This window comes from Mirounga angustirostris, unplaced genomic scaffold (genome assembly GCF_029215605.1).
Source record: "Mirounga angustirostris isolate CCGP_5_RB_7025 unplaced genomic scaffold, mMirAng1.0.hap1 SCAF_6, whole genome shotgun sequence".
In the NCBI taxonomy this organism is placed as follows: Eukaryota; Metazoa; Chordata; class Mammalia; order Carnivora; family Phocidae; genus Mirounga; species Mirounga angustirostris.
In genome coordinates this window covers 9,285,861-9,299,879 of record NW_026991714.1, presented here as the reverse complement: position 1 = coordinate 9,299,879, position 14,019 = coordinate 9,285,861, and the positions used below count along the sequence as shown (strand labels likewise).

General features: G+C 44.7%; 1 long non-coding RNA gene across 2 annotated transcripts in view; it reads left to right on the top strand.

Annotated features, from left to right (window-relative positions):
• Positions 1–14,019, top strand: part of LOC123845906 (uncharacterized) — a 136,698-nt gene that overhangs the window by 88,002 nt on the left and 34,677 nt on the right. For both annotated transcript variants that reach the window (XR_010412179.1, XR_010412180.1), the window contains 2 exons: positions 3,783–3,924; positions 9,367–10,004. This is a non-coding gene — a long non-coding RNA (uncharacterized LOC123845906). The remainder of the gene's footprint in view (positions 1–3,782; positions 3,925–9,366; positions 10,005–14,019) is intronic.

The window sequence follows — 14,019 nt, the reverse complement described above, 5'->3', positions numbered from 1 at the left end:
TAGTACAGGTGGGTATCAGGTGAGCATGCTGTGGAGCACCTGGTTATCAGGTTCAAATTCACTAGCTGGGGCTGGTCTGGACCGGCTCCTATTTTTAACTGTATCTGACAGAGTCACTGCCTTCCCCGATTAACGATCCATTTTGAGGGTCAGTGTGCTTCCCACAGCCTCTCATGACCCAGAAGTCCCTGATGTTAGAAGAGGAAGGGGCAAGGTCAGGTAGAGCAAAGTGCACACGACGGAGGCACTCTGTTTCTGTCGCTCCCAGGGCCTTGATTTCCTTTCTATAAAACAAGGCAGGATGCGCTCTGAGCCACGCCTCCCCGTCCCCCCCACCCCCCCATGTAAAGTTCCATCAAGACCCTGTCTGTGCAGGGGGGGACAGATGCTTGGAGCCTTAGGCCCCAGCACTAGGGACAGAGATTCAGGCTGCCTGAGCCCTGCTCAGGAGATTGGACTCTTACAGAGTGCAGGCCAGGAATGTGACCGTGTTCCCCAGGGATGCCTTTGTTTTCAGGCTTTCTCACATGATACATTTCTGCAGCATTCATTCTCCAGAGGAATCCAAGGGAAGTCTTGAAATCGCGTACCGTTTTGGGGGGATTGGATCACATTCTCAGCTTCTTTTTTTTTTTTTTTAACACCAAGTCAAATCCGTTGCTTATTTTTTATTTTTTAATTTTATTATGTTATGTTAATCACCATACAATACATCATTGGTTTTTGATGTGGTGATCCACGATCCATTGTTTTCGTATAACACCCAATGCTCCATGCAGTATGTGCCCTCCTTAATACCCATCACTGGCCTAACCAATCCCCCCTTCCCCCTCCCCTCCAAAACCCTGTTTGTTTCTCAGAGTCCATAGTCTCTCATGGTTCATCTCTCCCTCCAATTCCCCCTCCCCATTTTTCCCTTCCTTCTCCTAATGTCCTCCATGTTATTCCTTATGTTCCACAAAGAAGTGAAACCATATGATAATTGACTTTCTCTGCTTGACTTATTTCACTTAGCATAATCTCCTCCAGTCCCATCCATGTTGATGTAAAAGTTGGGTATTCATCCTTTCTGATGGCTGAGTAATATTCCATTGTATATACGGACCACATCTTCTTTATCCATTCATCTGTTGAAGGGCATCTCAGCTCTTTCCACAGTTTGGCTATTGCGGACATTGCTGCTATGAACATTGGGGTGCATATGGCCCTTCTTTTCATTACATCTGTGTCTTTGGGGTAAATACCCAGTAGTGCAATTGCTGGGTCATAGGGTAGCTCTATTTTTAAATTTTTGAGGAACCTCCACACTGTTTTCCCAAGTGGCTGTACCAACTTGCATTTCCACCAATAGTGTAAGAGGGTTCCCCTTCCTCCACAACCTCTCCAACATTTGTTGTTTCTTTCCCTGTCCATTTTTGCCATTCTAACTGGTGTAAGGTGGTATCTCAGTGTGGTTTTGATTTGGATTTCCCTGATGGCTAATGATGATGAACATTTTTTAATGTGTCTGTTAGCCATTTGTATGTCTTCTTCAGAGAAGTGTCTTTTCATATCTTCTGCCCACTTTTTGACTTGATTATTTGTTTTTTGGGTGTTGAGTTTGAGAAGTTCTTTATAGATCTTGGATACCAGCCCTTTATCTGTAGTGTCATTTGCAAATATCTTCTCCCATTCTGTGGGTTGCCTCTTTGTTTTGTTGACTGTTTCCTTTGCTGTGCAGAAGCTTTTTATCTTGATGAAGTCCCAAAAGTTCATTTTTGCTTTTGTTTCACTAGCCTTTGGAGATGTATCTTGAAAGAAGTTGCTGTGGCCGATGTCAAAGAGGTTACTGCCTATGTTCTCCTCTAGGATTTTGATGGATTCCTGTCTCACATTGAGGTCTTTCATCCACTTTGAGTTTATCTTTGTGAATGGAGTTAGAGAATGGTCGGGTTTCATTCTTCTGCATGTGGCTGTCCAATTTTCCCAGCACCATTTATTGAAGAGACTGTCTTTTTTCCATTGCATGTTTTTTCCTGCTTTGTCAAAGATTATTTGACCATAGAGTTGAGGGTCCATATCTGGGTTCTCTATTCTGTTCCTTTGGTCTGTATGTCTGTTTTTGTGCCAGTACCATACTGTCTTGGTGATCACAGCTTTGTAATATAGCTTGAAATCGGGCAACGTGATGCCCCCAGCTTTGTTTTTCTTTTTCAACATCTCCTTGGCGATTCGGGGTCTTTTCTGATTCCATACAAATTTTAGGATTGTTTGTTCCAGCACTTTGAAAAATGTCATTGGAATTTTGATGGGGATGGCATTGAAGGTATAGTTTGCTCTGGGTAGCATAGACATTTTGACAATGTTTATTCTTCCGATCCATGAGCATGGAATATTTTTCCATCTTTTTGTGTCTTCTTCAATTTCTTTCATGAGTGTTCTGTAGTTCCTAGAGTATAGATCCTTTACCTCTTTGGTTACGTTTATTCCGAGGTATCTTATGGTTTTTGGTGCTATTGTAAATGGAATCGTTTCTCTAATTTCTCTTTCTACAGTCGCGTTGTTAGTGTATAAAATAGCAACTGATTTCTGTGCATTGATTTTGTATCCTGCCACATTACTGAATTGCTGGATGAGTTCTAATAATTTGGGGGTGGAGTCTTTTGGATTTCCCACATAAAGTATCATGTCATCTGCGAAAAGAGAGAGTTTGACTTCTTCTTTGCCAATTTGAATACCTTTTATTTCTTTTTGTTGTCTGATTGCTGTCGCTAGGACTTCTAGTACTATGTTGAACAATAGTGGCGAGAATGGGCATCCTTGATGTACATTCTCAGCTTCTAACAAACCTATATACTCTTGCCCACGGCCAGGCTTCTGTGGACTGGTCATGATGCCTGAAACTCGCATTGTGACTTCGCCTGAGCCCATTGATTTGGGAGGAGAACACAGACTCTCTTTCACCTTGGGAGAGATGACTGTGGTGTTGTAAGAGCTTCAGAAGGAAAAGCCTCCTCACTGAGTGACTTTGGGCAAGCACTTCAGCTTCTGTGGACATGTCTCTTTTTTGATAAAATAGGGATGCCGAATCTTGCCTCACCAGGGTTGTTCTAAAGGTTGAATGTGATTTTTTTTTAAAATATTTTATTTATTTATCTGACAGAGAGAGAGAGAGAGAGCACAAGCAGGGTAAGTGGCAGGCAGAGGGAGAAGCAGGCTTCCCACTGAGCAGGGAGCCTGACGTGGGGCTCGATCCCAGGACCCCAGGATCACGACCTGAGCCGAAGGCAGCCGCTTAACTGACTGAGCCACCCAGGTGCCCCCCCAGGTTGAATGTGATTTAATACAACACAGTGTCTACCGTTTACTATACAACTCGTCAGGCATGTGATCCTCCCGGCAGCGCCATGAGTCATGTGGCTTGACCCCATCTTATAAATGAAGAAAGATAAACTCTAAGAGGTGCCAGTTTGTCCAAGGTCACAGAGCTGATGGGTGATGAAGGTAGGATTTGGCGAAAGTTTTACTCCTGAGTGCACGCTCTTAGTTAGTAAGCGATACCCCACCACAGATGCAAATGCCTCAAAATGCTCATTATTGTTTTTACAGGCTCCATGGAATGAATTGTCCCCTCCGAGGTACTAAATGGTCCATTAACTTCAGGCCAGATCAAACCACCATTGCTATGTGACCTATTTACACTTTGGGGTTCCTCGCCTTTCAGAAGGCTTACAACACTCCTCAGCTTTAAAGGCTTACATTCACCTTTGATACTGTTTTGAATAATTTTCTTCCTTTTGCAGGCAAGGAAGCTAAAAGGAAAAACCACTTTCCTAAGCTCACTCAAAGAATGAGTGGCAAAACCAGCAACCGTTGACTCGTCGATGCCTGAGGTGACTCAGATTCCCTATGTTAGCCACTTCTGTAAGGAGAATTCCTTCCAAGGTAATCTGGAACATGCTAGAGCCATTGGCCAGACCCCTGGGCATTTCATACTTATCAAAGCCCCAGACGGTGCAGAACCACTCTGGGGGAAATGTCTCTAGAATCCAGCATATCTACCCTGCCCCCAGCCTGCCCTTGAGAGCAATCTTTGACACTGAAATTCTAAAGCAGTGGCAGCTTTGGTGGTCTCTCAGAATGCGTATCTCACAGAGGCTCTGGGAGGTTAGGAGGAGGACCGAAGGAAATCGAGTCCTGTCTCTCCTTCAGCATTCTTTGTGGACAGGTTTTCAGGAAAATCTGTTCGGTGGGAAGTAGAAACTTGGAGCACAAGTGCCTTGGGCGTTGGGAGAGGTTTCGCCACTGGGTGCCATGGTGAGGGGCCATCTTGGCATTTGGCGTAGAAATTGAAAAGGAGACCGTTCATCCTGAGAGAGGTTGGTGAGGAGGTCTCTAAGTCTCAAAGTGTTCCTATCATCTTTGAAAGGCTCTTAGTGTTTTGGAAGGGCCGGCTGTCAGAGGGACGTGGAGTGATGCGGGTGCGCCATCGTGATATTCCCAGGATGAATGGGGGAGACCCAGGGAGCTCCTGGAAGAAAGCTGACTCGACCATGGGCCTTGCGAGGAGCGTCCATACTTCTCCTCAGAGCCCACGAACCCACTCCCACAGCAGGGTCTTCTCAGCATTTCACTTCCTGGGCAAACTGAAGAAGTTACCTCTATGGTGTGGCCATGGTTTCAGTGATACCCAGTTGGGGGAAAGCAGATAGCGGAGTGACGGGTTAACCTTGTGATAAATGCTTTTGCTCCTGTCGCCAGGCAGACTCTCAGTCTGAGCTCTTCTGCATGAGACCCCCAGTGTCCCAAGTGTCAGGGGCAGGATCACTAACCTGTCACGGAGTGCAAGTAGCCCCCATTTCATGGAGCATGCTATCTACCTTCCTGGAGAGCTTGCTTCAGACAAAGTTCTCTCCATTCCCCAAGCCAGAGAGGATGAAAGGTCAGGAAAATGCCTCTGAGAAAACCCTGGTGCGTGCATCCTGCTGTGTCGTCTGGCCACTCGCCTTCACCCCTGCTCTCCCAGCCTACAGCTGCCACGCTTCTGTGCAGAAACGGGCCACGCTGGGTTCCTTCCGAGAGAGATTCTTTTGCTGTTGCCCTAGTAACAGAATTATTAAACCAAGTTCCAGCCTCGGGAGTATTTGTGCCTGGTGAGGTAATGTCTGTCGCATGCAGCCTTTTCATTCCCACCCCCACCCCCTCACTTCAGGCCCTCTGTGCCTCACACCTAGACTGATGGGCTCAGCTCCTCCCTGGCCCCAGTACCACCTGCTTCCCCCACCCCCCCTTCCTGGGGTGGCTCCCAGCTGAGCAACACCCTTTCTCAGGCTCAGAGACTCCTTGCTGGCCAAACCCCCCATTGTGGCCCATAGCACCTTCCGAAGCCCAAAGTGCTCCCTTCCTAAAGCCCACAGTGCTCCCTTCGCCTTAGCAGAGCAGGCTGCACCTGCAAGCCGGTGACGGGGAGTAGATCCCAGAAGAACAAACACGGAGAAGCCACAGGACTTAGGTGGCGACTGGTCGGTGAAGAGGCGATACGTACAGGGGAGCGTTTAAGCATCTGGGCTTCGGAACGAGACTGTGTGTACAATTTGAGCTCTCTCACTCAATAGATGTGTGACTTTGGGCAAGTTTCCTTTCCTTTTCTTTTCTTCTTCTTCTTTTTTTTTTTTTTTAAGAATTTATTTATTTTAGGGAGAGAGAGTGTGCATGAGCCGGGGGAGCAGAAGAGAGAGGAAGCAGACTCCCTGCTGAGCCGGGCTCGATCCCACAGCCCTGAGACCATGGCCTGAGCCAGAGTCCGAGGCTTAACCGACTGCACCACCTAGGCGTCCCTCAGGCAGGTTTCTTCCCTCACGTCTCAGTTTCCTTAAAGGCAACATGGGGACAGTGATGGTAGCTGCCTTCTAAGGGTTTCTCTGCCCAGTTAAAGATCTTCTAGCATGCTCCGCTTAGTCCCTGTGCACACAGAATCATAGCAGCCGTGTTAGCTGGGATGATGAAGGCGGCTGACAGGCGAGGGGTGACCCTGTGGGAAACGGGGCCCAGAGCGGCTCCTGATTTGGGCGAGTGGGGGGAAATCACGCGGATAGAGAATCCAGGTGCAGAAGGAACCCGCTGGTTTGCATTTGGGGGTTGTTGAGTTTGAAGTGTCACAGCTCACTTGTATGATTGTCGCTGAGTGTGGGCACTATGCTGGCACATCCCATACATTGTCCCTTATGTAATTCCCACAGCAGCCCCCTGAGATGAGGATTATTAACACATGGCAGGGTTTAGCAGCTTGCCCAGTTGTTAAGCAGCAGAGCTGGGATTTGAACCCAGGCCTTTGTGTCTCCGGAGGCTGCACACTTTTTACCACTATATGCATGGCTTCCTAAGTATCTTGACTCTGGTTAGGAAGTCAGTCCTTTTGTGTGTGTGTGTGCGTGTGCATGTGTGTATTGCACACACATGTGCGTTTAGTGCTAAGATGGTCTTTGGGGGAACATAATGGTTTGCATTGCTTCCTGCCGAGGCAGTGGTCTGCCCCCTCACCTGGGGTCCCTGTGTGGAAATTTGGCCCCTAGACTTGGGGACTTTTATGACACGTGTTCTCCTGAGCTTGTGCTCCGAGTCAGTGGCTCAGTGCCTACCTGTCCCCTGGTCTTATTCCCAATCTCCCCCCACATGGTGTTCTTGGTCTTGAAAGTGTATTAGCATCTCTGAACCTCAGTTTCCTCTTTTGAACAACTCAAGCAGTTATGGAATTGCAGGAAGCATCAAAAAAAGATAGATGTTTCTTGAGGAGAGGGGCTGTTTCTGATTTCTCAACATTCCCAGGGCCTGGGCCAGAGCTGGGCATAGACCAGCTGATCTCTGAACGAATACATGACCAACTGACCGCATAGGCTGTTATATATGGTCCTGGGTCCACCCCTTTTGTTTGATCCAACTGAAATTGCTTCCTTTTCCACTTATTGCTGTCCAGGGTGGTTACCCCAGTTTTTGTGCTTTGGGGATGACTCCGTTTAAACTTTTGGTGTCAGCTAAACCACAATGGCAGAATTGGGTTACCAAATTCTGGGTACTGGGTGTGTGCCCATATATGTGGTGGGGGATGGGGAGGTGGCGGGAGGTGGCAGGTGTGGAGGGACAAGGGAGTAGACTGGATCATATTTCCTCCAGAGACTTTCTTTGTAGTGGGGAAGGTGCTCTGAGAACTTGAGGGACATGAATTTACATGCAGTAAATGGAACCCATGCTATGGTTGAATCTTAAAGACCAATATGATGGTATCAGGAGGTGAGGACTTTGGGAGGTGATTAGGTCATGAGGGTAAAGCCTCAAGAATGGGATTAATGCCTCATCACAGAGGCCTCAGAAAGCTCCCAACCCCTCCTGCCCTGAGAGGATACAAGAAGTTCGAGAGTTGGAAAAGGGCCCTCACTCAACTCTCCAGCAGCTTGATCTTAGACTTATTATTACAGGGGAGCGTAATTTATTTCTCCCAATAAATAAATTTTTATTGTTTATAAGACACCTGGGCTGTGGCATTTATACAGCAGGGTACAATGAGTTGGCTTGTAACAGGAATATTCTGTTCTTTTTATAACAATGCTTCAACATGGCGACTTCAAAAATATTTTTCCCCCTATCATTCCACGTAGTGACACTTTCAGTAACCTGCATCTGGATTTTGCTGCTATTTAATTAAGACTTAACCCTCTAAAAATGCACATTTAATACTCAGAGTAAACCCTTGACTTGTTCCCTTTGAAGATAAACAGGTGAGATAGCTTCTTGAACTCTGAATTCTGAGATAATTAAGATTAGTTGCCATAGAGAGAGAGACAGACAGAAATGCATTAAAATGTATCATACTTTCCATGTTTAGGAAATTCATTTAGTTAAATATTCAGGGCCATAAAATCTACCCAGACCTAGATACCTATTAATCTGCTGGCCATACAGCATCCAGAGTGATCTTTCCTTGTCAGGAGAGGCTTCTTTTTTTTATTTTTTTAAAAGATTTTATTTATTTATTTGAGAGAGAGAATGATGAAAGACAGAGAGCACATGAGAGGGAGGAGGGTCAGAGGGAGAAGCAGACCCCCCGCTGAGCAGGGAGCCTGATGTGGGACTTGATCCCGGGACCCCAGGATCATGACCTGAGCCAAAGGCAGTTGCTTAACCAACTGAGCCACCCAGGCGCCCAGGAGAGGCTTCTAATTGCTCCGCTCCTCTGCTCAGAAACTTCTAATGGCTCACCATTGTCCTATGTACTGATGGTGCTCCAGACCCTCAGGACCTGACCCAACCTCCCTTCCCCAGCTCGTGTGCTACCACCTAGCCACCTAGGTGCTGGCCGGCACCTGCTGGCACCTGCAGTGGGCCAAGCCTCTCTACATTATTTACCCTTTGGATTCTCTTTCTTGTCCTCTTGTGGCTTTGCGAGCTTCTGCTCACTCTTCTGGACCCCGGTCCAATTCCACATCCCGTTTAAATGCTGGGTCTCTGGATTCTTCCAGACAGAATAATCCTAGGCTTTCTTGGACTTTGCACTTTTATGACAATTCTCATTATAATGCACCACAATTTTACATTTTCCCCAGTAGACTGAGAGCACCTTGGGACCCAGGGCCCCACTCATTGTATGAATACGTACAATGCCTTATATGAATACGCATGTTCATATAATATCTAGCTCATAGTAGGTCCTGAATCACTCTTGTTGGAGCAAATTAAATGAATGGCATTACATTGCCAGTTAATAGTATGTATTATAAAGTATGATATTATAAAGATTTCTTCAGGGAACGAATGATCCGACCCAGTGTTGTCTGTGGTGTGCCATATAAAAGCCCCACAGTGTTTTGTTGATGGGGGGCTGTCTTTGTACACCTGGCTGCAGGAGTGTGAAGCTAATCTAGAGCTCACTGTTACCCCTTTGGTTAAGTAGTAGAAAGATCAAAGTTAGAGGCCACAAAAGAATCCCTTCTTTCATGATGCCTATAACATCCTGTGGATGCTCTAGACACTCAGTGATGGGAGGCTTATCATTTGATGGTTAAAGTGTGAACTGTGGAGTGAGGTGGACGTGACTCTGAGCTGCATGAATGGCAACTTCCCGACCTTGTCTTCATTTTTGTGATGTGAATAATAGAGATAATCATATTATATTCCTAAAGTGGCTTTGAGCGTAAATGAAATGTTCAGGCCACACAAACAGGTCCCCAGCACACAGGAAAGTATTTAACAAAAGGTAGTAGCTATTATTTTTGTGTGGTTTTGTAATCGTTCTGGGTTATGAATAGAATTATAACAGCAATGCAAAATGATGCACTAAGTTTCCGCCAAGAAATAGCAAATGCAGTAATCATTATTGATTTTTTTTTTTTAAAGATTCCACTTATTTGTCAGAAAGAGAGAGTGTGTGCACAAGCAGGGGGAGCAGCAGGCAGAGGGAGAAGCAGACTCCCTGCCGAGCAGGGAGCCCGATGGATGCGGGACTCGATCCCAGGACCCCAGGATCATGCCCTGAGCCGAAGGCAGATGCTTAACCGACTGAGCCACCCAGGTGCCCCATCATTACTGATTTGCTGGCGAGTTACAATATAGTTTATTAGTAGCTGTTCGAGTACTGTCAGGGGCTAGCGCCAGTCCCAGAAGATTCCAAAAGAGCTGCTTAACTAAGGTCATCCGAGGGAAGCCGCTCAGATACCTGTGGTTCTGAGTCCAGCAAGACCAGCAGAGGAGGTTCCCAGACCGAACAGCGCGAGGATGTGTTTGATGAGGCTGGGACACAGCTGCGTGGAGACAGACCTTCAGCACAACCACACAAAGGGCATGCAGGGCAGGTAATCTCTCTGCTCGTAATGCCAGATTGTAGGAGCCCATCGCCTCCTGTCCTGCATAGGAAAGCCCCGAAGAGGAACTTTCTTGAGACCTTCCATGGAGGCGACATCGGCAGCCACCTCTCGATTCTGTCCCTATCAGACCTGTGACTCCCAAAGCTTAGCATTCGTTTTGACTATAAGAGTGTGAGTATGTAATCTCTGATGCATACATTTATTAAAAATGGAATCTCCTGTCCTTGGTGTTTTCTTAAGGATTCCTCCCTCTGATAATGCATTATCAAAAAAGCAAAGAGTTGCTTTATTTAATGTACTCTGCTTTTATGATACTTCGTTTTCTTTTTCTTCTTTAAAGGAAAGCAGTTTCTGCAATCAATTTACAGTACATGGGATTGGGAGCATGGGAAGGAAATAATGCATGTGGAAGTCCGTGAAAGAGGCTGAGGTCTGAGATGACTAGGGTGTTCCTAAAGGTTCCAAGAATGCCCAGGGGCTGGCCCCTAGCCCTCGTAAAATCCATGATAGACCAGTGCCCCATCTGAACCTCCAGGAGCTGCTCCATTGTGAACTCATTCTCCTCCTCTCTCCTCTTCAGCGCCTCTGAAAACCATGAGTGGAGCTGAGGGACAGGCTAAGGGGCCCTTGGATGGAGATCTAGCCAGAAAGAGTCTGGAACCAGGAATGTAGGGACCTGAAGTTTAGTCCTGGTGCTTTCCTAAACTCCCTGTGCAACCTTGGACAAGCCCTTCACTCTCTAGGCTTCTGTTTCACCATCTGTGAATCAAGGGAGCTACGTCTTTGGGTCTCGGGTGCTGTGGAGCCAGGCCAGGGACGAGCAGTGGGGTGGGAAACAGCCCCTTCATCTCCTACCGAAAGGCACATTTCAGCTGTCCTTTATGAACACCTCATCCAAGGCAATGATGCACGATTCTGAGACTGGTATAATCTGGAACTGGCAGCCTGGAGGTCTGGGGTAGCCAGGAGTCACTGGGAGTGCAGAGAAGCTATAAATTGGAAGCTCTGCACTTCCTTGGGAGGGGAGTGGAGGGGGGGGGTGTCTTTCCTCGGGAAGCCACCATCCCGGGAGCACGTCAGAATAGTATATTTGTATGAAGTCAAACTCTGGTCTTTGGTCTTGATGGTAAGGAATCTCCACCCCCCCCAAAACAAAACAAAACAAAAACAATACTCAGAGGATGTGGTGGTCTTTATTCAGAGAAATCAAGGTGAACTGAACAAATCTCAGGACCCTGGTAGAGCAAGAGGGGAAGTTGGGGAATTTTATCAATAAGCAGAACGGGTCCAATTAGAATGACACAAGTGACAAGACAAAGGGATTTTTTTTTTTTAATTGAAAAGTTAGTTCATGCCCCTGGGGAATAACTCAAAACAGTTCAAAAAATTATCACTGAAGAATACATTTCTCTCCTACTCTCACTCTTTGATCTCCATTCATAGAGGCAATCACCTTCTACAATTTGTGGATCCTTACAGAAGTATTCTAGATGCCATCTGCTCATTGCTTCTTTGTGTAACAATATACTTGAAGATTGTCCTATAACAGCTTGTATATTCATTAATCATTTCAACAAATATTTGAGCGCCGAGTGAGGGCCAGTTACTGTTTAGGCTTTGAGGATACAACAGTAGAAAAGCAAGACCTCGGCCCTCAACATTCTAGGGACAATACCAGAAAATGAACAAATGAACAAGTAAATGATGATTATGTAATATAATGTCAGGTAGTCATAAATGTTGTGAAGAAAAATTGAAAAAGTCTGGGAAAAGAAGTGATGGGGCTCTTTTATCTATCTACTTATTTAATTTAATTTTTAATTTTAATTCCAGTATATTTATTTTTTATTTTATTTTTAAAAAATTTTTTAATTTATTTTTTGACAGAGAAAGAGACAGCAAGAGAGGGAACAGAAGCAGGGGGAGTGGGAGAGGGAGAAGCAGGCTTCCCGCGGAGCAGGGAGCCCGATGCGGGGCTCGATCCCAGGACCCTGGGATCATGACCTGAGCCGAAGGCAGATGCTTAAGCGACTGAGCCACCCAGGCATCCCCCTATTTTTTATTTTTTGAAGGTTTTAGACAGATAATGTTTATTTTTTATTAAGTTTTTAATTATAATGCCAGTATAGTTAATATACAGTATTATATTAGTTTCAGGTGTACAATACTTCAGCACTTCCATACGTTACTCCATGCTCATCATGGTAAGTGTACTCTTTAATCCCCATCACCCATGTCACCCATCCCTCCACCCACCTTCCTTCTGGTAACCAGCAGCTTGTTCTCTATAGTTAAGAGTCTGTTCTCGGTTTTCTTGGTTTGTCTCTTTTTTTCTCCCTTTGTTCATTTGTTTTGTTTCTTAAATTCCACATGTGAGTGAAATCATATGGTATTTGTCTTTCTCTGACTTATTTCACTTAGCATTATATTCTCTAGCTTCATCCAGGTCATTGCAAATGGCAAAGTTTCATTCTTTTTATGGCTGAATAATATTCCATTGTATACATATGCCACATCTTCTTTATCCATTCATCAATCGATGGACACTTAGGCTACTCCTATAATTTGGCTATTATAGATAATGTTGCTATAAACATAGGGGTGCATGTATCCCTTTGAATCCGTGTTTTTGTATTCTTTGGCTAAAAGAATCACACCCACTAGTGTGATCACTGGATTGTAGGGTAGTTCTATTTTTAATTTTTTGAGGAACCTCCACACCATTTTCCACAGTGGCTGCACCAGTTTGCATTCCCAACAGTGCACGAGTGTTCCTTTTTCTCCACATCCTCACCAACACTTGTTGTTTCTTGTGTTTTTGATTTTAGCCATTCTGACAGGTGTGAGGTGATAGCTCATTGTAGTTTTGATTTGCATTTCCCTAATGATGAGTGATGTTGAGCATCTTTTCATATGTCTGTTGGCCATCTGTCTGTTTTCTTTGGAAAAATGTCTGTTCGTGTCTTCTGCCCATTTTTTAAATTGGATTATTTGTTTTTTGGTTTGATATATAAATTCTTTATATATTTTGGATACTAACCCTTTATCAGGTATGTCATTTGCAAATATCTTCTTCCATTCCGTAGGTTGTCTTTGCTGTGCAGAAGCTTTTTATTTTGATGTAGTCCCAATAGTTTATTTTTGTTTTTATTTCCCCTGATTCAGGAGACATATCTAGAAAAAAGTTGCTATGGCCAATGTCAGAGAGATTACTACCTGTGCTCTCTTCTAGGATTTTCATGGTTTCAGGTCTTGCATTTAGGTCTTTCATCCATTTTGAATTTCTTTTTGTGTATGGTGTAAGAAAGTGGTTCAGTTTCATTCTTTTGCGTGTAATTTTCCAGTTTCCCCAACACCATTTGTTGAAGAGACCATTCTTTTCCCTTTGCATATTTTTGCCTCTTTTGTTGAAAATTAATTAAGCATGTAATCATGAATTTATTTCAGCGTTCTCTATTCTGTTCCATTGATCTATGTGTCTATTTTTGTGCCAGTACCATACCTTTTTGATTACTACAGCTTTGTAGTATAACTTGAAACCTGGGATTGTGATGCCTCCAGTTTTGTTCTTCTTTTTCAAGATCGCTTTGGCTATTTGAGTTTTTTTTTTTTGTGGTTCCATTACAAATTTTAGGATCATTTGTTCCAGTTTGGTGAAAAATATGGTTGGTGTTTTGATAGGGATTGCATTAAATCTATAGATTGCTTCAGATAGTTTCGGACATTTTAACAGTATTTGTTCTTCCAATCCATGAGCATGGAATATCTTTCCATTTTGTTGTGTCATCTCCAGTTTCTTTCATCAGTGTTTTATAGTTTTTTATAGTGTTTTATAGTCTTTCACCTCCTTGGTTAAGTTTATTCCTAAGTATTTTATTATTTTTGGTGAAATTGTAGATGGGATTGCTTTCTTAATTTTTCTTTCTATTGCTTAGTGTATAGAAATGCAGTGGATTTCTGTACATTGATTCAGGATCCTGATGGGGGTTCTTTTAGGTAAGTTGGCCAAGGAAGGCCAGCCTGGGAAGGTAACATAAAGGAGAAGAAGAATGGGAGCATGGACAAAGATTCCACGGTGGGAGGACGTGCCTGGCATGTTAGAAGGAATGGGAAGGTGTGGCTGGGGGAAAATGAGGTGTGGTTGGAGAGGAAGTCACAGAGGCAGGCAGGGGACACGGCCCACAGG